General features: G+C 50.6%; 1 protein-coding gene across 1 annotated transcript in view; it reads right to left on the bottom strand.

Annotated features, from left to right (window-relative positions):
* Window positions 1–25,974, bottom strand: part of SLCO3A1 (solute carrier organic anion transporter family member 3A1) — a 241,679-nt gene that overhangs the window by 101,503 nt on the left and 114,202 nt on the right. The window lies entirely within an intron of this gene.

The following is a 25,974-nucleotide window of genomic DNA, read 5'->3' as shown; positions in this document are numbered from 1 at the left end:
GATTTGTTTCACGCTCTTAACTCCTGTCTCACTGCACCGAAATTATTTGCTTAGACATCTGGGCTGGTCTACTTAGATCAGTTTCTCAGCCTCACCACTACGGACATGACAAGGCAAATAATTCTTGGTTGCGGAGGGCTGTCCTATGCATTGTAGGTATCTAGCAGCGCCTTTGGCCTCAGCCTATGAGATGCCCCCAGTCTTGACAACCCCAAATCCCCCCAGTTATTGCCAAATGTCGCCTGGGGCTAACAGTGCTCCTGGTTGGGAACTGAGAGCAAGCAGGCCTATCCTATTGCTCTTCGCCTCCTGAGAGCCCAGCACAGTGCCTGGCACAGAGTAGGAATCCCAAATGTTTATGGCTCTCTTAACAATCACCCCGTGAAACAGATGTGCAATCTAGTGCGTGACTGATGGGGCAAGTGAGGCCCAGAGAGGCTCTGGATCTCCTGGGTGACACAGGGAGTCAGTGACAGGGCTGGGAACTCCTCGGAAGCACGGTTCCCAAACCTGTGTGAGAGGTGAGAGCAAGCAGGAGCTCGAAAGGAGTTCTGTTTGGGATTCTTCTATTTTCTAGCTCTGGCCACCAAAGGAGTGAGGCTGTTCGCTCCATTCAGACAGAACATTCCAAGTGCCTGCAGCTGTTAATTAATGAGCGTGTTTTGGGGCTTCCTTTGGCACGGAGCCATTGCACTGACCGGGATCAAAGTGACTGGAGCTGAGTGGCCCCACCAAGCATGAGAAGAACAGGTGTATTTTTTTTTTTTAATCCCGCCAGTAGCTCCAACCTGAATAAATGATAATCATTTGAATCAGGTTTGCAATCGGAGGCAGCCAGAGATAGCTTTGCGCCCCGGTGCAGTCAGGCTGTGAATGAATTTAGTTACAGACTTGAAGTGCTGTCTTAATTAGGTTTGGAGTCTGCTTTCCTGTTTGAAGAGGAAAGTAGAACAGAGTAAACCATCTGATTCATCCTCGCAAGTGGGAGCGGGGTGGGGGCGGAGGGTGGCCTCACGTGGTTGGGGATCTCGTACACGATTTGCTGGGAAGCAAAGTCTCACTTCTAACTCCATCACGGCCAGTCTACTGCTAAGTTTTGCTTTGAAAGCAATGCCAATTATAAAGAACACCAATAGCTTCATGCGTCCCTACCATGGAACTCAATCAGGTCCACACCCCCTGATGTCACCCAGCGGTGACCTCAGCAGGGAGCCAGGGCCAGGCATCATTACTTGCAAGCTACAAAGGAAAGCAGTCGTCTGCATGGATGAGCCTGGTTCTGGAAAGCCAGTCCCAAAAGGTGTGGCCTGGTCAACTTGCAGTCAGGCTATGTTTAATGCATCTTAATGACCCAGTTGGTAACACCTGATGCCAGGTTAACGCCTTAACCACACCGTGCTTTAGGACTCCCGATGGCCAATGTGCGAGAAGTCCCTTGTATGTATGTTCGGAGAGGACAAGAGAACCCAAAGAGAAGTGGATCCAGGGCAGGACCATCCCATCCACTGGCTTCCTCTGCAGTGAGTTCCCTCCCTTCTCCCTCAGGGATGGAGGGCATGTGGCCTGGGACCTGGGTGCTGGCAGGCTGAGAGGAGCGGAAGGCATGCAGGGCTGAGGACACCCCACGGGAAGGGGAGGGAGGTGGGGACCGGATGTGGCCCAGAGCAGAGGGCTGTGAAACTGGTCTGGGCCGGATCACAGGGGACCCCAGAGTGTTCAAAGCTGGTCTGTATACAGATGCAGGGAGAGAGAAAGGTTTCTGGGGAGAAGAGCCATGTTCTAGGAACATTACCCCAGCAGCTCCCTGGGCACATGTAGTGCAGTGGACCCTACTAGGCCATGAAAGCCCCAAGAGGAGGGTCCTTGTAACCACCCTAACGCCCCAAATCCCTAGCAAGCTGTGACATATCAAGCTCTCCCAGAAAAGTTGTCAAGTTGATTCAACAAAGCAGGTGCTTATCACCATTTTCAACCCTTTCTACCATTTTGGGAGAATGGTTTTGCAAAGCAGACCATGTTCTCAAGTTGCTGATTGCGTTCTTGGGGCAGAAGTGAGATCCAGGCAGTCACCGAGGCCTCTAGGGCCAGTGTCCTATGGTCAAAGGCTCAGGAGGGGCGGAGTTTCAGAGAACAAGAAGCAATTATGTAAGATGTGGCGAACAGGTTGGAACTCCTAGAAATCTGTTGTGGACCCTGAAGAGAAGCTCAAGCTGGAAGCTGGTAAGAACTTGACAACGAGAGAGCCCACACCCGATTTGCAAAAACTAGTGAGGAAGAGGCTTTCTGCAAGAGGCCACAACATGGGATGTGAGCAATGAGGATGCTGGAAGGGACTGTCCCCCTTTTCTGAGGGCTTAGTTTGCTCTGCCCACCAATGGTGAGGAGTGCATGGACATTCTCGGTGTGGAGGGACAAGCTCTCATTTCCTGGCACAGATCCCCTCCAGGTGTTGCCCTAAAACAGCACCTCTTACCTTTGTCATGCCAAGTGCAAAGGCAGGGACATGAGCATGGCCTCCAAGGTCAATGGACAAGGCTACCCTCTCCTGCAGTGACCAGCTAGGGGGCTCAGCCCACCCAGGCCCTGCCCTACCACCTGGGGGCTGGGGCTCACATCCTGCCATGTCTGGAACCCCTGCTCAGGGACAAGGAGGTTCTTCCCTGGAGAAAGATGTCTGAGAACAGCAATGTTTTGGGTGCTTGGAGGTGCTCTAGCCTAGTGAAGACCAAACTTGTTTTCCTCTTTTTTGCAGAAGTCTTTCTTCAAAAAACCTCACAGAGAAGACCAGTCGAAAACAAACGCACAGAAAGATGCTCTGAGTAAAGGGGGCGGGGTGAGCCCACTTGATCCCCATCCCCCCCTTCGGTGGCTCCAGAGGCAGCTTGCTGAACCCTTGGGACATATAAGGTGTGAGCCAGCGAACCGAGACTCCCAGACACCCTAGAACTGCATCCAAATTCTCATCAGGCTCTTCACTAGGCCTGTGCTTGCAAGGGTTCACGCGTTCGTCCAGATGTGAACTTTGATATTAACTGAGGAACAGGGACCTTAATATCCACAGAGAACAGCCAACCTCGAAGGGACCCTGGCAGGTCCGGCACCATAGCCAGGGTCTAAGCTCTACGCGCATGGTCTCGTTTGATCCCACCCCATCTCTACAAGGCAGGCACCATTCTTAGGCCCACCTTCCAGATGAGGAAACAGGCTCGGAGAGGTCCAGCAACTTGCCAGAGCCGCATGAATACAGTCAACAGAAGAAAGTGAACTGGAACCCACCGCCAAATGCATTGCCATCTCCCCTAGGGGGCCAGATGGGTCTCTAGGGTTGCCTCCCTCGGATGCTGCTTTATCTTTACTAATAACAGCAATCACTGATGTTTACGGAGCACTTATTATATCCTAGATCCCTTGGATGCACACTGTCATTTCATTTCACAAAAATGTCACAGACAGAAACAACTGTTTTCTCCAACGTTGAGAAGAGGGTACTAGGCTTAGGGCGGGTCACCGGAGAAGCCAGGACTGAAACCTGTCTTTACAGGTCTTTCCCCTGGATCACTCCTCCTCTGAAGACCTGAAGGACATCACAAGGACATTTGCCCTCTGGTACCAACTCCCCTCTGGGATTTGAACTTGGGCCAGGCTTTTCCTCCCCACTTCCTTTAAGAAGGATCCAGGAGGTCAACTATCCTGAGGCTGTCCATGTTCTCCCAGAAATGCTGCCCACGGATGCGGATGTGCTCCCCCCAGGGGCACGAGCATGGCCCCAACACCTGGGCCTCCCACGCGCACAGTGGATGTGACCGGGCCCTACTCTTCCCCTCGGTGTCACCCCTGTGACCGCCGGCCCATAAACCACGTCCTGGCTAGACAAACTTCTAGCCGTCTAAGGCAGATCTTCTTTATTCTCTACTTTCCAGTCACGAGCTCAACAGGACCAGCAAGTAACACTTTCTCCACTTTTAAACAGAAATAGGGGAGTTGTAAATGTTTTAATGTTCAATTGTGGTGATGACCGCACAACTCTGTAAATTGTGCACATAAAATGGGTGAATTTTATGGTATATAAATTATACCTCAATAACATTGTTTCAAAGAAAAAGGGGGAGGGAGAAGAAAGAAGAAGGTTTAAAAAGAGCTATAATGCGGTTTGAGCACACGGACCCTCTTTAATTACGGCAGGAAGCAGGGGCAATGCAGGAAAGGCTGGCCACATATTTATGGCAACGCAACTAAATGATCTAGTCTGTTCTTTTCTACTTGCAAAAAAAAAAAAAAAAGGAAATTGAGACTCCAATTCAGCCAATGGATTCTTAAGCTCTGGTGAAAGTTCTGCAGGCAGAGGAGGAGGGGAAGATGTCACAGGCCCTGAAGCAGCCTTTAGCTTAAGCTCCACCATGGGGCTCACCACGGGGGGTCATTTATTGAACTCCCAGAGGGGCCCTGGTGGGAGTCTGTCTATCTAATGAAGGGCCCGTGGCTTGACGCTGCAAGGTCGGCCTGCTGGAAAGGTTAACTTCCCTCCATCACTAAGAAGCTCAGAATAAACACATCCCCAAATCTCATTCATTCCCTCTATAAAATGAGGGCACCTTTAGTAACTGCCTTGTAACACTGCCCTAAGGGTTAAACAAGATAATCCATGGAAAAAGCAAAAACTCAGAACAATGCCTAGCTTAATGATTTTTTTTTTTTTAAAGATTTTATTTCTCTATTTGAGAGGCAGAGAGAGAGAGCAAGGAGGGAGGCAGGGCGGGAGGGGGAGAAAGGGAGAGATTCCCAAGCAGACTCCACACTGAGTGTGGAGCCCGGCACAGGGCTCCATCTCACAACCCCGAGATCCTGACCTGAGCCGAAACCAAGAGTCAGACGCTTAACCGACTGAGCCGCTCAGGCGCCCCTCAATGACTTTGAAAGACAAAGATTTGTGACCCTAGTTCAAGGGAACAAATGTAGTCAGAGCCCTCATCTTGCCCCCGGTAGTGGGTTTATATGAGTTCATTCAATCTTCCTGATAATCAGGAATGGCTTTTGCAATGGCTTTTACTGTTCCCATTTTATAGACAGGGAAAGAGAGGCTCCCAGAAGTTAAGACACTGGCCCAGGGGTCTAGCAGGTAGCCAGGGGTCTAGCAGATAGCAGAGCTGCTGGGATTTGAACCCAGGCCTGTCTGACTTTGAAGTAATAGTCACCCCCACTATGCCATTACAGGACCCCACTCACATTTTCAGGATTTTGACCAAAATTAGTTTAACTGGTTATCTCTACAGAAGAGGGGCCCCGAGGAACACCTATCACATTAACCACACGCTTGTCTTTGCTGAGGCCTACACTCAGTTGTCATGGCCGCATCCTCGAAAGGTGCCCCAGGAACACATCATAGCACACCGGGCTCCTAAATGGTTAAACTTCCCTCTAGCTTGGAGCTCAGTACTTACAAGCAGACCTGAACCAGCCCTCAGGGGCTATTTTTAGCTGCCCATTTTCCTTGTCCTTTTTGGGAGATCTGACAGTACAGGCTGGGCTGATGTTTTCTCCTGCTGGTTTCTTCTCACCAACTCCCACCTCAGGACTGGCCCAGTTCTCAGGCTGCACCTCCTGGCTTATCGAAAGGGAGCTGAAGGAGGCAAGTAGGCCCTGATCCAGCTGCCCTCCCAGGGCTGCCCTAGGGTGGGAGAGAGGTCGGATGGGAGCCAGCGGCTTCCAAGCACGCTGATTTCCAGGAAAAGCCTTCATGACCAGCCGGCAGAGGAACTACAGTAAACATCTCAGTGGGCCTCCATCTGAGCCCTGAGCAGACCATGTGAGCAAGAGCCCAAGAGAGTGGCCTCGGTGTCAGAAACTGCTTCTGGGCTCCAGTCTCACCGTGCTCTAGTGCCTTCCAGAATGGCATGTGCCATGATCTAAAAGCCAACAATTAGAAATTCATATCTTGGGCCAACTGGTCTCCCACTCGCCAAGTCCGACNTTGTTTTTTTTTTTTTTTTTTTTTTTTTTTAACCGCAGGGCCAACATAGGTGCCTTCTCCAGGACCCAAGTGTGACCACACCAGCCCCTCCTGAAAATTCATTCACACTTTCCTGCACAGTTCACAAGACCCTCTGGCCTTTCCCGAAGTCCCCCTCCTGACACAGCACACCCCGGGACGCTGTGTCTGTGTGCCTTTCAGAGACCGATCTGACCTGGGAAGGGTCTGGCAGCCCCAGAGCCATCCCCATGAAGTCCATATGGAACTCCAATGTCACCTCCCCCACCTGCCCCTACCGGCCCCGCTGAGCTCTCAGGATCTTATTCCTCTGAGCATGATAAATACTCAAAGCAAGTCTGCTGCGCTGAATTAACTAAGGCATCCGCCTTCAATTAAAACATGCAAATTCATCTGGAAAGGAAGTATTCTTTAGTCAGTAGCACTTCTATGCCAGTGTGCTTGCTGGGTGCCCCCTTGATCGTGGGATGTGAAGGCTGAGGGAGGCCTGAGGGCTGGCATAGGGAGAAGAGTGTACATGGAGCTCTGGGAACACCTTGCCTCGCTGCCTGGGCCCTCATGGAGGAGAGTCCTGGGGCAGCCACTTGGCAGCCTGCGCTCCCTCTTTCCACATCCCCTACCCTCCCCCAGCTGAGTGTTTCCACATCTTGTTTTGTTTTTCATAATAGTGTGATAGGATGTTATGAACCAAACCACAAAAGACTTGACCAAAAAAAAAAAAAAAAAAAAAAAAAGGTCTTGCTGTGTTTCTGTTGAAACTGGAATCGAGCTCGCAGTCTGATGGAAGAGATGAGGATGGGAACCAATCCTTCCGGAACAGTCTACACCCTGGTCCAGTGGAAGGTAGGAGTTTCTAACTCCCTCTTACCATCTGATGCAGTCAAGGTAGACTTCTTAGGTCTCATTTAGAGATGGAGAACAAATGTGTGATTGTCCACGATATGTGTGCGGCCACCACACTGTAGGTCTGACCACACGACACGAAGGCCTGTGTGGCTGATCCCTGGATCCCAGGCCAAGCGGCACCAGATGCAAAAAGACTGAACTCCTGTCCCCATCTTAAGAGGACTGGATGTCACAGAAATTCAACCTCAGCCCTGGGGCTGACACGAGTAACATTCAGGAGAACTTTCTAGCAAAAAATAACAGTATTCCCATACAGAAAGGAAGAGGGCTGACTCTGGGGTCCTCTGCTCTCCAGGCCTGGGGCTGATATAAGCTAGGGTACTCTCCTTCTTGCATGCCCAAGGGGGGCCATATCCAGGCACACAGGCAACACACACGCGGCTCGCAGGCCACGCACTGACCTCAGCAGCAGCTAAGGAGGCTAGCTCCCAAGACATCAGGAGGATTCACATCCAACAGTCCCCTCCAAATCATCTTTTCAAGAGCTAAGCTTTATCAAGTGCATACACAGTGCTTTGATCTTATTGGAGATAATAAGCAAAAGGTCACTGGAAGATGGGTTATTTTCATCTACATTTTACAAGTAAAAGAAGTTCGACATCAGAGATGTTAAGCCACTTACTCAGGGTCATATAGGAACTCGTGGTGGAGACAGGATTTGAACCCAGAAAAGGCTAGTTCCAGAATCAGCTCGTGTAACAGCTACACCACCTAAGAAGCCAGGGACCGGGCTTTGTACATCCTTCGTACCCAGGGCAGGGCCTGCCCCCCAGCAAGTGGTTAGGGAGCGTCCGTGAATGAGTGCTCAAGTGAGTCCCGGTTTGTGAACCCACGGTATGCATTTTTCCAGGGGATTATCAAAGGGCCATGCTTCATACCTCTTAACCAGAATTCTCAAGACACTGATAGCCCAGGGGTCCCCTGAATATATCCAGTCACCTGTTCCTCCTCCGAGTAAATGCCCTTCTTGTGCACAGATGGAACGAGGAGGCACCGCCAACTCCGGCCTCTTGGCTCACAGCCCCTCTGGGTTTTCTCTGCTCTTCCCCTCCTTTGCTCATCTTAGAGGCAGGAGGGCTGTCCTGCCCCCAGAAGAGCAAGGCCAGAAAAGGTGAGCCTGCAGCCTCCTGTGAGCAAATCACAGGAAAAGGTCATGCAGGCAGGGATCCCCTCCCTTCTCCTGCAGTCCGCTGAGGAAAGCAAAGGAAAAACCCTGAACCACTTCACAAAGAAAGAGCGAGGAGAGGAGGAACCTCGGAGAAGACTTTGAGGAGACCAGAGTGTGGGGGTGAACGTCTTCGTTGTCAGGCTGTGAGGAGCCACGGGACAGGTCCTGCCAGACCGGGCTCTGGGCAGACTCGAGCCCTAGGATGGAGCTCAGCTGAGCTCTCCCTCTCACCTAGGTCCCGGTTCCTTTCTGCCAGCTCTCAATCTGGTACCTGTGGCCCTGAAATTCTGATGGGGCCGAGCCGTGGGCGTGAGCCAGTCAACCCCCAAACACTCCCAGACCCAAGGAAGGAGAGCCCCCCAGAGCGAGACTCACTTACAGGACACCTGCCACGTACCAGACCCAGTGCCGAGGGAGCCAAGGGAGCACATCCAGCAATCCACAAACAGTAAGCACAATGAAACTGTGTAAGGTGCAGCCTGGGGTTCGGCGGACCCCAGAACGTAGAGAGCAGTGGTGTGGCAGCTTAGATCCAACGTGCTAACGCGCACGTACCGCAGGCTTTTCTCCACACAGACCCTGCGCCGTTAGAGCCCCAGAGCTCTCAACGCTGGCCTGACACCGTAACTGGGTCCGCGGTGCTCACGAAGGCCTCCGTGTAGAGGCCACCGCCTCGGCGCCCCCTCCCCTCCACCCTTCCAGGGTTTTGTTTTCTAGATCCAGGGAAGCCACTGTTAGGCTTCCTGTGGACCGTGGAACACTGGGCTCCTCACGTGCCATCTGGTCAGGGGCACATCGCCAGCCACGGCTCACAGGCTGGGTAACGAGGGATGCGACAAGCTCCCCCACAGGCCAGGCATGTGTCCTGCCAAGAGCTGGAGCGAGGCGCTGGACACAGACAAGGTAGTGGGCCGTCTCCGAGGACGTACACAGGCTGCCAGAGAAGGAGATGCGTGTTAAGGTGGGGGAAGGGCTTTGGAAGGTCGATGAATCCAGCCCCCTGCCTCAGGGCGGGAGGAAGAACCAGCCCAGTGGTGGGGGGCACACATCTGCTTCCCGGGAAAAGATAAGGCAGCCCTTTTTAGAAACCTGTGCCAGGGCCTTGGCGCCAGCCTTTCTTTTCCGATGGGACTCATCCCCTAAAGAGGCATTGCATCTATCTGGTTGGGAGGCTGGGGCAGGAAGGGCTCACCCCCTTCTCACCCACTCCAAGACCCTTTACAGCTTCCCCAGCTGTTCGTAAAGTACGATGAAACACTGATAGAGTGGGTTGAATAGCATCTCCCAGATATGTTCAAATCCTAACCCCAGCCCTGGCGAGACATGTGTGACCTTATTGAGAAATTACACTGCAGATAGAATTAAGGACCTCAGGATGAGATGATCCTGGATCACCGGGTGGGCCCCAAATCCAATGACTGATGTCTTTGTAAGAGAAAGGAGACAGAGACCAGACCCAGAGGGGAGAGCCATGTGAAGACAGAGGCAGGGAGTGGCATCATGCATCTACAAGCCAATTAACACCAAGGACTGCCAACGACCCCCGGAAGCGAGGAGAGAGGCATGGAAGAGATTCTCCATCACAGCCCCCAGAAGGAACTGACCCTACGGACACCTTCATCAAAGACTGCTGGTCTCCGGAGCAGAGAAAGAATACATCTCTGTTGTCTGAAGCCACCCCATTCGTGGTACTGTGTTGGGGCAGCTCCAGGGCATGACCACAACTGCAGACCTCAGCAGGCAAGTGTCCCCCATGGGGACTGTGGTGACGTGGGCTCCCAGAGAGCAAGTGTCCCTCAGTGGATGGAACAACAGGCCATGTTTGTTTGCTCCCATCTTCGCCCGCCCGCTGTCACATGAGGCCACCCAGTGGCCTCACACTCCAACGGGCATCAGCATCCTGCCTTCAAGGTCATCTGAAGGCTGGCCTGCGTGGAGGGAACAGACTGATGATGTGGGTTGAAGCAAGGCTCTCAGCCTGCTGGCTGATTTTAACTCAGAGACTAAAAGGGGGAGAAACTCAAGAAATGAATCCTGCATATAACTCTACGGGCAGGTTAGACCTCACAGAGCTCTTAACTCTACGTAGTAGAAAGGACACTGAACTTAGACCCTCGGGACTCGATCTCCATTTCCCAGCATGTGAAATTATACTCCCCACCATCCAGGGATGCAGGGGTGTGTGTGTGTGTGTGTGTGTGTGTGTGTGTGTGTGTACACGCACATGTGCACCTGCTCAGACAAGAATCCAGCACAATCAGAATTCGAAGACACAACCGCGGCAATGAGGCTCAAGTCCAAGTCCAGCCTGACCCTTTCCCAGCCGTGTGTCTGTGGACAAGTCCCCTCCCTTCCCTGGGTCTTAGTCTCATCTACAAATCTGGGGATAACACATCTCTCCCAGAGTTACAATAAAAATGCGAGATTACCAATGCCAAGAGCCTTGAACCCTGCCTGGCATAGCGTAAGCCTTCATTTAATGTTCCCCATGGTCACCACTCATTAGAACTGGGTACCAGTTCAAGTTCTGTTATTCTCTTGCTGTCACCTGCAACCATGAACCTCCACCCCTCCCTTCTGCAACCCAGTGTCCTCATTTGTCCACTGGGGGACAGGAAGGGACTACTTTGAGGATCCAGGCAGCCTCTGACCATTAGTACTTCCTAAGATGGCCTAGGAGGTCCCACAGGAGACCTGCACTGAGAAGCAGCAAACGATCGTGCCAATGTCTGGATGCCACGCGCCTACCTTCTTTACTGCTCTTTGAAGACCCAAGAGACTGTGAGACTGAAGAGTGACACCGGGGCTAGGCTGGGCAGGGCTCTCCGTGCCTGAGGTGGAGCGAGCTCTCTGGGACTCGGTCCTCAGGGGTTGACCGGACTTCTGTGTACGTACGCAGGAGTGTTCAACCTCCAGGAACTCAGGCACGTTAGTCACTGAGGCCCACCTCAATGTTCTGATTGAAAATCCACAGCACTTTTTCTTCTCTAAACACTGCATGGGATGTCTGGCGCCTGCCAGCATTCTTCGCTCCAAACATTATTTATTTTCAGCAAAAAGGCAGCAGCTCGAAAGTAGAAAGAACAAACTACAATAACCTCCTTCCAGAGCTGGCTTTTCCTGGGGTCCCTTTGCTCAGGGAGAGGACATGCTGTCTAGGAGACGGTAGGGAAGGGGACATGGGATCCACCCTGCCCTCAGCAGCCCTGCCCCAGCTCGAGCCTTCCTATCTGCAGCGGGACAGGGAGCCGAACATTGACTCCTGGGCCTGCCAGGCTCCCCCCAGGCCGCTGCGGGAGCAGAGGAGCAGCTGGTTGGCCACTCTGATAGTCCAGCAGGGCGGATGGCAGGTAAGTGCTGCCTACTGGAAGGGGATGGACCCAGAGACCGTTAAGATATTTGAGAACGTATTTTCCAGCTGGAGGTAAAAAGGGGCCTGACGTTTGTCCATCCACGACAAAAGAATCCACTGACTGCCAACATTGAAGGCCAATAAAAGCCACATACTCCAGACACAAAAAGGGGAGGGGGTTGAACTTGTTCTCCCCCCAACAACTCTGGGTGCTGGAGGGGACCCTGGGGATGGTGAAGTCCAGGTGCCCCTTGAAAGCCAGTCATGCTGCTGCCGGCGTGGTGTCCTTAGGCAGATGAGGGCCGCCTTCTCTCTCCAGTGCACGACGTGCAGGAGGTCGGGATGGACCCACCCCATCCTGGCATTGGTAAGGAACTTGGAGGGAGTCAGAGTCTGGAGAGAAGGAGCCCCTCAGAAATGAAGTCTCCCCAACCCCACACAGGAGGCAACAGGGAAGAGGAGTTGATAATTTACATGAGAACTCAGGGGTGCCTGGGTGTCTCAGCTGGGTGAGCCTCCGACTCTTGGTTTCAGCTCAGGTCATGATCTCATGGGTCCTGAGGTCAAGCCCCTTGAAGGCTCCGTGCTCAGCAGGGAGTCTGCTTGAGATTGTCTCCCTCTACCCCTCCCCCTACTGTCTGTGTCTCTAAAATAAATAAATCTTAAAAAAATAATAAATGGGAACTCAGATCAACTGAGAATGCTAATGACGGATGACAGATGGAATTACCTGTTTTTAAGGGTGGATATACGAAAGTGGCAGGAACCTCTAAGCAATGGGTTTGGCACTGTTACAGCCCAGAAGGGGTTGAGGTTCTGGAAAGGGAAAAACCTCCAAAAGGCATTTCTGGAGCAGGATGAAGCAGCAGTGAAAGATGGGCCTTCAACTTAGAGCAGATGGTTCAGCAAGAAATCAAACTCACTGAATGACAATTTTGTATTTTTTTTTAATATCAAGGAAAAAGTTCTTCAACCCCAAAAGAACTAACAAAAGTGGTTATGAGGGAACCGGAACACAGAAATAAAGAAAAAAAGAAAACTTCTAAACATATTTTCCGATGACTTCAAGGCCCCTTGCTCGCCCCAGGTGCTGGATGCAGACCAAAGTTCAGAAGCGCACAGACTGCATGAGAAAAATATGTCAAAATAAAGAAAATGCCACAAAACCAGCACTAGGCAAGCGTCCAGTTTGTAGAGACCAACAGGCAGATTCTGGAAATGACATCAGTAAAATTACAGAGTGAATTTCACCAATGGTTCATGGACCTTTAAGGCCAAAAAGAAAAAATGGCAATAAACACCAGTGAAAATGGATTTCCTGAAAACAAACTGAACCCAACCAACCTCCTTTCCTATTTTTATAAGGTCACCAGATTAAATAAATTAGGGGAAAGCTGACAGACCCTGAATCTGACCCGACAATGTCTTTCCTCATAGCCTTGATTCAAGATGGCGGACAGTGGTCAACGGAGGGCCCCAAGGAGACTCCCATAGGTTGATGGTATGGCAGGGTGAAGGCGCTACGTGTGGCCCAGGCGGTGCCTTGTCTGCCAGGGTGAGACCTCTCTGTCAAATGGGGGGAGGCTATGAAGTGACAGTCAGGAATTGAGACTATGGGAGATTGTGACAGGCTGCAATACGAAGTAGGATACACAACATGAGAATCAACAGGGAAAGAAAGTTCTGCATTAGAGAGAAAAAGGAGGGGCGCCTGGGTGGCTCAGAAGTTAAGCGTCTGCCTTCGGCTCAGGGCGTGATCCCGGGGTCCTGGGATCAAGCCCCGTATCGGGCTCCCTGCTCCACTGGGAGCCTGCTTCTTCCTCTCCCACTCCCCCTGCTTGTGTTCCCTCTCTCACTGGCTGGCTGTCAGATAAGTAAAAATCTTAAAAAAAAAAAAAGAGAGAGAGAGAGAGAGAGAGGGAAAGAACAACACAGGTATGGAACAAGGAGCTTTGACTTATGAGGAATTTCCATGAAAAAAGAAATTGGATCTCTTTTGCTTGACTCAAATCTCAGCGTAGTGATATGGCGGTTAAAAATTTTTTATTGAAGAAGTATAGGGGGCAGTGAAATGGGTGAAGGGGGTCAAAAGGTACAAACTTCCAGTTACAAAATACATAGGTCCTGGGGCGCCTGGGTGGCTCTGTTGGTGAAGCGTCTGACTCTTGATTTTGGCTCAGGTCATGATCTTGGGGTCATGGGACTGACCCCGCATCAGGCTCTGTGCTCAGCAGGGAGTCTGCTTAAGATTCTCTCCCCCTCTCCCTCTGCCCCTTCCCCCTGCACACTCTAATAAATAAATGTTTAATAAATAAGTACTGGGACTGTAACAGACGCCATGTGACATGAATCATACTGCACTCTGTGTTTGCAAACTGCTAAGAGAGTAGATCTTAAAAGTTCTCATCACAAGAAAAAAAAACCTGTAACTGTGTGGTGATAGACATTAACTAGACTTTTGCAATGATTGTTTTGCAATACATAGATATTTAATCAGAAATTAATATAATGTTATTATGTCAATTATATCTCAATAAAAGTATGCAGGGGAAAACCATTACTTGTGGTAACTCCTTTAGTTTTTGGAATAACTCCACAAGATAAGTGCAAAAAGTATCCTTATTTAGAGGAGATAATGCTAAGTGAAATAAGTCAAGCAGAGAAGGACAATTATCATATGGTTTCACTCATTTATGGAACATAAGAAATAGCAGGAAGATCGGTAGGAGAAGGAAGGGAAGAATGAAGGGGGGGTAAACAGAAGGGGGAATGAAGCATGAGAGACTATGGACTCTGGGAAACAAACTGAGGGCTTCAGAGGGGAGGGGGTGGGGGAATGGGATAGGCTGGTGACGGGTAGTAAGGAGGGCACGTATTGCATGGTGCACTGGGTGTTACATGCAACTAATGAATCATCGAACTTTACATCAAAAACTAGGGATGTACTGTATGGTGACTAACATAATAAAAAATTATTATAAATTAAAAAAAATAAAAGCCCTTTGTGAAGCAGAACATGACACACTTAAAAAAAAAAAGTATCCTTATTTTAATACCAGATGAATCTGGAACATCTTATAGCTTGTAGTGCCAGAAAGTAAGGAAGCATTAAAAAAAAAAAAACTAAAACAAAAAACCTACATGGATGGGGATATGTCAAAAGGATAGAGGCGCCACTGAAAAAGCACCCAATGCCCCAAGTTGGAACAACTGGAACAACAAAATAAAGTAGTATTGCATCCTCGCCCAAAGTATGAAATAAATACCCACAAGTCCGTACTGACACAGATCAGTAACTAAATAAACAAACAAATGGGGGAGAATGGATCAATGCAAAAGAATTCCAAATAATGTATGTAGACGTTCTGCCCTCAAGGAGGTGGGACGTAACGCCTCGCTCCTTAACTGTGGACTGTACATGGTGACTTCTTGCCTTAAAAAAGCAGTATAGAAAAGAGGAAGAAAGAGTAACTTTGCGCAGGAGACACCTGACAAACGCTCCCTCGGCCAGGCGATCGAGGTCAGCATCAATGGTGAGAAGTCATGTTGAAAGTACGTCCTCTATTTGATAGGACAGGCTGCCAATGGTCCGGTGCCCCTGCACTGTTCCTCCACAAGCCCGTACCCCCCAAGTCGATCATGAGAAAAAACGGCAGACACATCACACCTGAGAGACCTACAAAATACCTGACTGGCAGTCCTCAAATTGTCAGGATTATCAAAAACAGGGAAAGTCTGAGAAACCATCAGGGACACGAGAAGCCTAAGGAGACACGGCGTCTCAATGACATGGTATTCTGAACAGGACTCTGGGACACAGAAAGGGCATTAGCTAAAAACTAATGTCCTCTAAAAAAGGTGTGGACTTTCATTAATAAGAATACATCATTATTGGTTCATCAGTTGTGGCAAATGCACTCTACTAACACAAGACATTAACAATAGGGGAAAGTGGATACAGGGCATCTGGGAATTCTCTGTACTGTCTTCAAAGCTTCGCTGTAAATGTCAGCTTATTGTAAAATAACAAATGTACTAAAAAGGAGGAAAATGGGGGGCTAGGAGGACACATGTGGAACCACAGCCCTGCCTTGCTTCCCTGGAACCACAGTCCTGCTTGTGAGACTTGATGGAGGTCTATGTCCCCCATCAAAGCATAGCTCCAAGAGTGCAAGGACCAAGTCTGCTTTGTTCATTATCACATCCCACCTGAGCCCCTAACATGCTGTCTGGCACGTAGCAGTGCTTATGGGATACGTGGGGATAGACGAGAAGACAAGCCTTGGGGCATAAAATACATATCTTAATATACCCAAAGGACTGGTGGAGAAAAAGGCTGGATCTAGTTTATTTTGTGTAATTCTAAAGCAGCACTGCCCAATAATAATAAATCCTAATGTGAGTCACAGATGTAGTTTAAATTCTTCAAACGGTCCCATTATTAAAGGGAAAGTGAACGGGTAAAATTGACTAATATTTTCTAAAATTAAATGCATCCAAATTATTTCAACATGTAAAAGATGAAAATACAAAATGAAGTGACACAGAAAATGTTCTTTATACATGTATAAAATCATGAGATTGTCTATTCTTTGTTTCATTGTAAGTCGTTTGCAATCCAGAGTGGTATTTCCGTTCGGTACAATGTATCTCTGTTCGGACTTGCCACGTCTCAAGCGCTCAGTAACCACATTCAGGAGTGGCCACCACCCTGGAAAGCACAGCTCTGGAGCCCCTGAAAACGAGAACCTGGGAATCACAGGGGGTCAGGCACCACAGAATGGAGTGTATCTCTGAACCCTGTCTGTGGTTGAATAGGGGACCTGGGGAAAGAGCGAGCTCCCGAGGACAGGAGGAATCCAAGCAGCGGCTGGAAATGCCCTGCTGGAGAGCCCTGAGAAAGGGCTCTTTCATTGGCTTGGGGTTTAGACTGGATGAACCCCTGAGATGTCAGCCCATTTCTGCACAGCTCAGGGTAGAGGCCCGATCCCATACTTAGAAGCCTGCTGCCACGATCATTAGCGTCTGTATGGCGCCTTCCAGAATGCAAAACACCACGGCACACAGGATCTCCCTGGATTCTCAGATTCTCTGCCCGTTCTGCCAGGTAGGTATTACTTTTTCTTTACTTATAAGAAATTATTACCTATGTATTTGCAGATGAAGAAATAGAACCTCAGACAGGTTAGGAGGCTGAGCTGGTCGCAAAGGGCTGCCCCAAAAGGAGGATGGGAACAAGGCCCTCAGCAGAGCGTAGGCCCCCTGTGTCTGGAAAAGTCTCTGGAAAAGTCTCTCAAAGGCCCCAGCGCCACTCGCACACATTCTGAGCTCACCCAACGGCCTGGGGGCAAGGAGGGCTTGAAGGAATGCTGGTGGCCCCCCAGCAGGGGTGGTATGGGGTCACCCCGACAAGGAAGGGGAGGCCCTGCAACACAGGGACTAGGAGAGCAGAGTCTGGCTTTACTCACCGAGGCTGTGTGATTTGGTCTTTAAAGTCACACCCTCGTGAGGTCATCAGCAACTGCTCCCCAGAACATCTGCCCAAAATAGCACTGACATCTGGATGTTACAAAAAAGACTCATCGCTGTAGAATTACAAAGAGCATCTGACCCTCATCATGCAGCACTTTTGTGTCCATGCGGCTCAAGCTCGCCAGAGACGGAGAAAACCAGAAGTGGAAAATGTGCGTGTCTTCTTGGAACAGGCTGCTGCTTCCGCGGCTCTCCCCCGGCCATCGCCGATCTCCCAAAGACCTGTGCACGGGAATGCCACAGGGCTGTTCAGCTCAAGAGGGGCTCAGACAACAAGTCCTTGTTACCCCAAAGCCTCTCCTTGCTTCTCACACCAAGCTGATCTCCTGGTCTCAGCACCCTCTCTCTTCCTCACCACACTTGGTCCCCAGTTACTTCTGCCTATTTCTATTTAAGGATTTTATTTATTGGAGATAGAACGAGAGAGTGAGTGAGTGAGCCCAAGTGGGGGGGAGGGGCAGAGGGAGAGGCAGACTCCCTGTGGAGCAGGGAGGCCGATGTGGGGCTCGATCCCCTGACCCTGGGATCATGACCTGAGGTGAAGGAAGACACTTAACCGACTGAACCACCCAGGTGCCCCACTTCTGCCTATTTTTGAAAACCCGATTTCACTTTCAAACCCTATTTGGTTCCATTGAGCAAACCCAGGAGAGGTAGCATGTGACTCACTGGGCACTCCTGATGTCTCACTGTCCCTAGGATGAAGTCCAGATGCTCCGGTGTGGGGTCTCAGCACCCCACCAACTCCCACTGTGCCTTCCTGTGTCGTCTGGGTGACAGGCATGCTTCCTCAAAGTGGTTTTCTGAAGGTGACACGCTCATTGGCCTCTGCGTCTTTGCTCGTGCTGTTCCCTCTCCTAAAATCCTTTCCATCCACATCTCAACTGAGCAGGTCACACTTCGAGTCCCAAATCAGAGGTCACCTAAGCCTTCCCCTCACCGTGGCCGGTAAGCACGATGCACTGCTTACCCCTCTCTGTAGGTCTACCACAGCCAAATAAATGGACAAGATACTTCTAAAAACTATGAAGAAAAAACAAGAGGAAAATGGGACAGTCGGCATGGAGTGAGAGGCAAATTTGGAAGGGTGGCCAGAGAGGTCTGTGGTGAGATGGTGGATTTGAGTTTAGGCGTGACAGATGAGAGGGCAGCAGGTTCCGGCAGCCAAGAGCTCCACACGAGGGAAGAGCAAACGTGAAGTCTTTGTTGGGCGTAAGCGCCAAGGGTCCCAGGAACAGCAAATGGGTGGGCAGGCTGCATCACCACGGACAGCGGCCAGTGGAAGGAGGAAGGGGGGTTCTCTCTCGTGGTTCATGATAAGCAGTCTGCGTTTATCCAACATGGAACAGGAAGCCTATGGAACATTCTGAGCAGGAATGTGGTACACAAGACTATTCTGGTTGCTGTGCGAGGAACAGAGGATGGGGTGGACCCAGAAGATGCTGAGAGTGATGGTGGCCAGTGAACAGGAGACAGAGTGAGGCCACTGAGGACAGAGCTGAGGGCACTTAACGACAGAGATGTAACAGTGAAGGCAAGGGCTCTGACCACTTCTCCACCACACTCAGGGTGAGCTCCTGGAGTGCGGGAGTCCCTTTTATGAATGTCTGCATGGTACACCATGCTCCGTGTCCCTAGGGATAACCCAGAAAGTGCTCCCCACATCTGCTATTCCTAGTCCTGCTGGAACTCACAGCACGCTGCAATGTCCTCTTTGCCCTCCAGCCAGTCGTTCCTCTGTGCCTAGGACTCCACAAGGGTAGAGGCCAGGCCGAGTGCCCGCCCACAGTGGGCTCACTGTTGCACCTGCTGAATGCCTAGCAGAAGCAGACGACAGCACCCACAGCAAAACAAGAGGCCGGGCTCATTGGCACGGGACGGTCACCTCAGTGTGCTGGCTACAGATCAGCCACAATGACAGTCACCCAGTCACGGGGCAAGGATCAGACTAACCCTAGATGACATCAAGGGGTTCTGGGTCTCTGGGGGCCTGTTGGATTCATTCTGAGCTCGAGGAAATTCTGAGATTCACTGTTCCTTCTGTTCTTAGCTCTCCTATGATTAAAAGTCTCCTTGAACAACCTGTGCCCTGGCTCAGCAATGCCAATGTCAGTGTGTATTACCAAGCTGCCTTTTATTCCTCTTCTCCCTCCCCCCCTCCTTGTGCCTGAAACAACTCTGAATATTTCCTCCCGGATGTCTTCCTGAATGGCCCCAAATGTCAGTAATCTCTTGGAAATTGGCCACTGCTACTGCTAATGTCTGGGTTGTCAGACCCCTAACAGCCTCTGGATTTGTCATGGGCTATTAACTAGCTAACTCTTCATTAAATGTTGGTAAAGATCAATTTCTGGGGGGCTGATTTGGCTCCACTTGTTTGCTAAATGGAAGAAACAGATGTGTCTGCTCACACTTCCTGTGGCTTCACTCTAAAGGACACGGTGGCCTAGGTCCTGGTCAGTAAAGCCCTCGCCTTTCAGGTGTTGGGAACATGGCCTCTGTTGTCATGGTGATGGGCCAGCCAGGGCAGCTAAGGGGCAGCAACAAGGGCTCAGGGGAAGCCAATCACTTCCTCCTCTCAGCTCCCAGATCCCTGACACACACAGAGGATTGGACCGGGAGGAAACCACTCACCCCCGGGGGCTGAGCCAACTGCACTGTTTCTCCTGGGAACCTGAAATTCTGACACATAGACTGAAGCATATTAACAAGGCTGGGGACAGGGTGAGCATGTGAGCATGGACGCCGTGGGAGAAGCAGAGACCAGGAGCATCCCTCCAGCCACCAAGTGCAGAGACCCAGGCAGAAGCTCAGCCATGGCACGCCAAGAGATGAGCGCGTGAATTTAGCTCCCAACCTGCCGACTCTATTTCCGTAAGACCCCGTCATACCTCGTTCCCTGTCTTGAGCTGCCTGTAAAATATCCCGCAGTGTCCTCAAAATAAACCCCACCAGTGGCTTTTCTTTTCCTTGCAATCATACCTCTAAGAGAATGGGCTTTGACGTCAGACCAATCTGGATTCAAATCTTGGTTCTAGAACTTACTATTATCCACTCACACATAACCTCTCTAAGGCTCAGTGTCCTTATCTGTAAAATGGGATTAATGCCACTCCCTTCATGCACTTATTGTGGGGATTCAAGGAGTCGAGGTAGGTGAAAACACCAGGTTCCCAGTAAAGCTGCCGAATGGTTCTCAATGCAGATGGAAAGGGAAGTTACCTGCCGGCCCCCAGCCGAGGACATATGATGATGTCTGAAGACACTTTTGGTCATCACATCTGCTGGGGGTGACTGGCAACTAGGGGACCGGGGCCAGGGTACTAAGCATCCTACAGGGCACAGGGCAGCCCCCAAAACAAAAGAGGATCCAGTCCCAAATGTCAGTAGTGCCGAGGTTTGAGAAGCACTGTTATGAAGTCTGGATCATTGCTGTCAACTAGGCGGGGAATTCCTCCCCAGTGACAACAGGGCCACATTTTGCATCAGCAACAGCACTTCTAAAGCGGCTCCCTTCTAAGGGCCTCTGTCTCCTCACAACTCCTCGTCCTCTAGCCTCCTGCCCCCATCCTACCGCCTCTCCTGCACCTCAACCCTCCTTTTCTTGAGAGCAATGAAAATGCCTTGTGTTCTGCAGAAAATGAAAGTGAAGGGTTAAGTCTTCATACTTACCTGCTCATAACCTCGGCTGGAAAAGGAGGAGGGGGAAGCGCTGGGGAGGACAGTAGCACCCGGAACCCACCCTTGTTTTTCTCCCTTTGATTCAGCTGTGCCTGGGGCTGTTCTCCCAAAGACCCATTAGATGGTTCAGCTTTATACAAAGGGTCTCATGATCACCATGCTGGGCAGACGGAGAAGGAACATGAACACCTTAGGCACAGAGAAGTCAACATCACTGGAGCAATGGAAGACGGCTTTAGATCTTAGCGTGACAGAACAGAATGTGATGGTTTTCAGAGTGGCTTTGGCCATGAGTACTTGGGACTCTGCAGAAGGATGGGCAGAGGAAGGGCAATGAGCCAGGGTTTCACCAAGCCTACGGGGCTTCCTGATTTTCCCCTGGGAAAAGGGGGGGTGGCAGCCTTATTTCAGAGTCCAGTGGAGTAAAGCAAACTGAACTCCACCGGCATTGGATGCCAGCGCCAGTCCCCAGGTCTGATGGACGGGCAGGGACAGCAGCAGGAGCTCCAGCTAACAATAAATTTGGAATTTGGGTGTCAGAGCGTTGGATGTTGCATGTACCATGGGCTATCCAATACAGCCTATCCCCTGACACAGTGGATGCCTGGTGAGCCCCTCAGCGTCTTCATTTATAAAATGAGAAAGCCCCTTCCAGCTCTAATTGGGTCTAAGATGAAGCCCGGAGGTGTGCATCTGACTGCAAAGACACCCATCCAATCCAGCTGGGAGGGGATGGTAAAAGAGAGGCTGTCCACTCCCTTCATTAAGTCTTCGCGCACGCCCACAGGTGTGCGCCCCTGTGCATCCTTAACGCCATCACGGAGGGCGGGGCAATGGGGGCTGGATCTGGGATCAAAGGCTGTGCCCACATCTGGACCAGCTGATCTACAAACTGGATGACTGAAGTCGAGTGACTTGAGCTATGGCTGATCTCTTCTTCGCAAAGTGGCTCGGAGGCTTACGTGAGAATGGAGAGCGCTAAGCACACAGCAGCAGCTCAGTAAATGCAATTTGCCTCTGCTTTATTTAAAAAAAAAAAAGGCTAAATCATACGACACAGAAAAGAATTAGGGAACAAGGACATTTGGTATTTCTGATGCTAAGATGCTGGAAGCCACAGAGAGCCCTGCAGGAGGAGACGGGCTAAAGGTATCAATTGCACGTCCACACAATGGGTTACTACACAGCTTGTTAAAAATGCCGTTTAAAGATAAATTGGTGGGATGGGAACATTCTCAGAGCCGGTAAAGAATAAAGTATGATAAAATGTATAGCACAATTCTAATTAGGTAAAAAAAATAATATATGCTCCACAGATACATGTACATTTAATCTTTGATAAATACAAAGTATCATTCCACCACCCAGAAATTACTCTAAGTTTTTTTTAGTCTCTTCATTATACTTCTCTGTACTTTAACACATATCTTGCAACAAGCACGTATTATTCTGACAGAACATACATTGCATTTGTAAATGTCAGAAGTAAGAGGAAGCAGGTGTGGGGCCAAGGCCTGGGAGATGGCTAGAGATGGAAGATGGAAGCAAGCAGAGAGGGGGGTTCAGGTTGGGGAAAAGCAGATGGAACCACAGAGCAGGTGGGGGGATGGGGTCGGGGTGGGCTTGGGGGACCCGCTTCTCTGAAGTCAAAGAGCACCCTGGGAGCTGGAGGTGGGGAAAAGTCCCCCTGGACAGACGGAGTGGCACTCTGAGAAGAAGTTGGAGCATCAGGCGGGCTGGACCCAATGCAAGCGTGACATGGAGCTCTTGAGTAGTGGGACGATGTAATGACGGGCTGTCAGGGCTGCACCAGCCCAAGCACAGGATGGCCTGAGGCACGGGGACCAAAGGAAGACGTGGAGGAGCCCCTGACAGTCATGGGGTCTGGAGACAGGAGCTCTAGGGTTGGGATGCCTCTGGGAATGGAGATCCAGCAGGACTTCCGGTCTGCTGGGTTGCAAAGGGAAAGGCTGGGAGGAGCCACCAGTGCCTCCCGTTGGCTGGCCTGATAGACCGAGGATGTGGCAGGGATGGAAGCCCCAAGGAAGGGGACTAGAGCTACTGGTCCAGGGGACAGAACACCTGGAGCTGGGGCTTATCGGGACAGGGTGAGGGAGGAGTTCCCAGAGGGGTCGAGGAAATAGGCCCAGAAAGTGAAGAAGCAGTGATCAGCAGGGGAGGAAGGGCACCTGCCCACCCCCTGCCCCAGGAAGTGGAGAGAAGACAGCATTCCAGGGAGGGTGATGGTGGTGAGGGGACAGGGGCCACTAGTAACCTTTGACTCTCATCCTGAGAGGCCAGGAGTTTGTTTGCTGAGCCATGGGGCCATTAGGTATGGTTGTGGGAAGAGCAGGCATGAACCAGACAGAAGCTGGAAGGCAGAGCCAGGGCAAGACCAAAGTGCCTTTTAAGACAGGGGAGGCTGAAGGGTTGGGAGGCTCTCAGAAGCCCAGCAAAAACCACCAGGAGATAGAGACCCACAGCGTGGCTAAAGCTTCTCTGAGCCTCCCTGAGCTGATCCCCACAACCAGGGTTACAATTTCAACACCTCTGAGTTCTTAAGGCTAAATGACTTATCACATGGAAAACACCCAACACATTCAATGCAGACATTCAATATACAGAAGTGATTATCACTACGTGGAAATAATTTTTTAAATTTATTTAGAGAGTGAGAGTGTGCATGTGCAGTGGGGAGGGGCAGAGGGAGAGAGAATCTCAGGCAGACTCCCCACTGAGTGTGGAGCCCAACACAGGTCTTGATCTCATGACCCTGAGATCATGACCTGAGCTGAAACCAAGAGTCAGATGCTTAACCGACTGCACCACCCAGGCACCCCTATTTGGAAATAATTTTTAAAAATGGCTGAGACGCGGTGGATGGGAAAATGTGAACCAGGAACCAGGTGAGAAGCTCATCTAGGAAAATAACCCAAATGGAAACCAAGTTCTTCTGTGCATGGAGCCCATTCACCAGCTGGCATTCAAAGCTGGGCTCTGCTGAAAAGGTATCATGTTATGTTTATGCGATACTGAATTCTCCATTTGGGGTGGGGCAGGGTGGCCCAAGGATGGTCTCCTTTGGTGCACCTGACCTCCATCAGGCTGCCTGGGTTAGTGAGGGGCTGGCAGTCCTGATACCTGGGACCTGCTCTTTCTGGTTAGGCTGCAGAGAGACAGCCCCCAAGACTGTGTGATGTGATCCTGAAGTCTGAGGGGGGAGGGGGTGCGGGAGGGTCCTTTCTGATCGTCAGGAAATTGGCTTCTTCCCACAACCGAATTTATCAAGAGCCTCTTCCTGAGTTCAGATTCAAACCCAAGTAATGCTGACATATAATGAACGCAGGAAGGATACCGAGGATTTGTCAGGAGCCAGCTACTCGGCCACCGTTGGTTTTCCTGGCCTGCCCTAGGGAGACAAAGAGTATCTAGAATCCACTGGGTGATGCTCTTCTCCCGTCTACACTCTTAGTTTTGAAGCTGCAACAAGTTAAGCACTTCTTCCAACCACTCGCCCTTGGGGTGAAGGCCTCGCCAGGTCTAGTCTTGGCCAAGAAACAAAGTCAGGTCAACGGGCGTCTATGGAAAGCAAACACATGCTTTGGACAATTACTAACATCACAGCCCAAACAACTGGGCCAAACACTCCCAGGTGTTCAGACAGCCATGGCTGTGTCAACAGCACAAAGGTGAGTCACAAGAAATCATATCATTTTTTTAACAAGATCCATTTATTTGAAAGAGAGAGCGTGTGCATCCGAGCACGCCCATGAGTGGGGGGAGGGACAGAGGGAGAGAGAGAGAATCTCAAGCAGACTCCCCAGTGAGTGTGGAGCCCAACATGATCTCTCACAACCCTGAGATCATGACTTGAGCTGAAACCAAGAGTCGGATGTTTAAACCAGGAGTCTGAGTCACTCGGAGGTGCCCCCCCCCAAATCATACCATTAACCCAGAACAGAGAAGCTCATCCTAGTCATTTTGTATTCTAGAATCTATCCCTTCTCTTCACTCCATGGCCACATGAGTCATGCTCCTAAAATATACATCTTAGAATCAGCAGGTGATTTGGGCGTGGCCTAAAGGATCACCTAAGTCCCCGGGGTGGGGGGACACGGCTCCCCGTAATGGAAATTAACTTTCTAATTCTCCTTGACTGGGTCCTGTGCTCGCCGGGTTTCAATGCCCTGCTCTGGAGTATACTTAGACCTTTCCATCTAGGCACACACTATCCCCCCACCCCCGCCCGGCTACCTGCCCTCCACTCTAGTCTAACGGGTGGACTCTGATTCCCCTCGTAGGCTTAGCTTCTCTGTGATACCTTCCCTGACTCCCCCATCTCCGTGCCCCTAGAAGACAGCTCAGGGCCCACTCTCTGTGCTTGATGACCATAAGCCATGCTGGGTTCCTCTATGAGCAACTCTGACGCAGGAAGTGCCCCCTGAATCATTTGGGACTTGCCACGAAGCTCGTAGTGTTCAGAGGTGTGTGAACGAGCTAAGGCCACCACAAAGCCCCATCCCCCCAACAACGGGCCGACAGTCTTGGTGCTCCAGAAATCATTTCTAGGTGCCACAGCACAGCGGTCACAGCCAACCCCTTCCATCTTTCCTCACTACTGTGGCCAACAGTCAACACCTTTTCATTTTCAACATTAATTTTAGGTTCGCTAGGCAAAATGATCGGACTAGGTTTTGCACAGCCTGTGCCTGGCACGTTTTTGACACCATGTGAATTTCAGATGGTAACAGTGAAGAGGAGAGTAAAAGTGTTGGCTTTAGGAGAGACACCAAGAGCTCGGCGGAGATGGGAACCCAGCTGGATGACTGCAACCGTGTGGCTGAGAGAGGACAGCACCAGGTTTGGGGACCGCCACTGATGACCCTCCAAGCTGCCCAGGGCTCATCTGAGAGCCTAGACTACTTGCCACTCCCACTCTCTCTCTCAAGAAGGCGCATTCTGCTCACCGTTGACTTTGACGCTGACCCACGGGGCTACTAAATTAAATTAACCTCCCTACTTCTTCCTGCCAACCCTCCAATGATTAGATTCCAACGCGTCCAGTCTCACTGGAGTCTACAGCACACGCATCTCCTAAAAGATGTAAGTTAAATATTTAAATGTTATTTCACATACCTTCTGTGTGTATAGGCTTCAAATTCGGAATCCCTCTCTCTACCTTAGACACTTCAGCTTGGGCCTTCGTGGATCTGATTTCTAACACTGGCCATGTGTTGGGAGGTGGATGGAAGGGTGGGAGGTGGTGGCTTCTCTGGGTAAGTGTAGATCCCTTCAGGTTCTGTAACTCTAAGGCTCTGATCACACACACAGACACACCTATTCGGTGAA

This window comes from Ailuropoda melanoleuca, chromosome 9 (genome assembly GCF_002007445.2).
Source record: "Ailuropoda melanoleuca isolate Jingjing chromosome 9, ASM200744v2, whole genome shotgun sequence".
NCBI lineage: Eukaryota > Metazoa > Chordata > Mammalia > Carnivora > Ursidae > Ailuropoda > Ailuropoda melanoleuca.
Note: the sequence above shows the minus strand (reverse complement) of the source record. Positions and strands in the feature narration are given on the sequence as shown.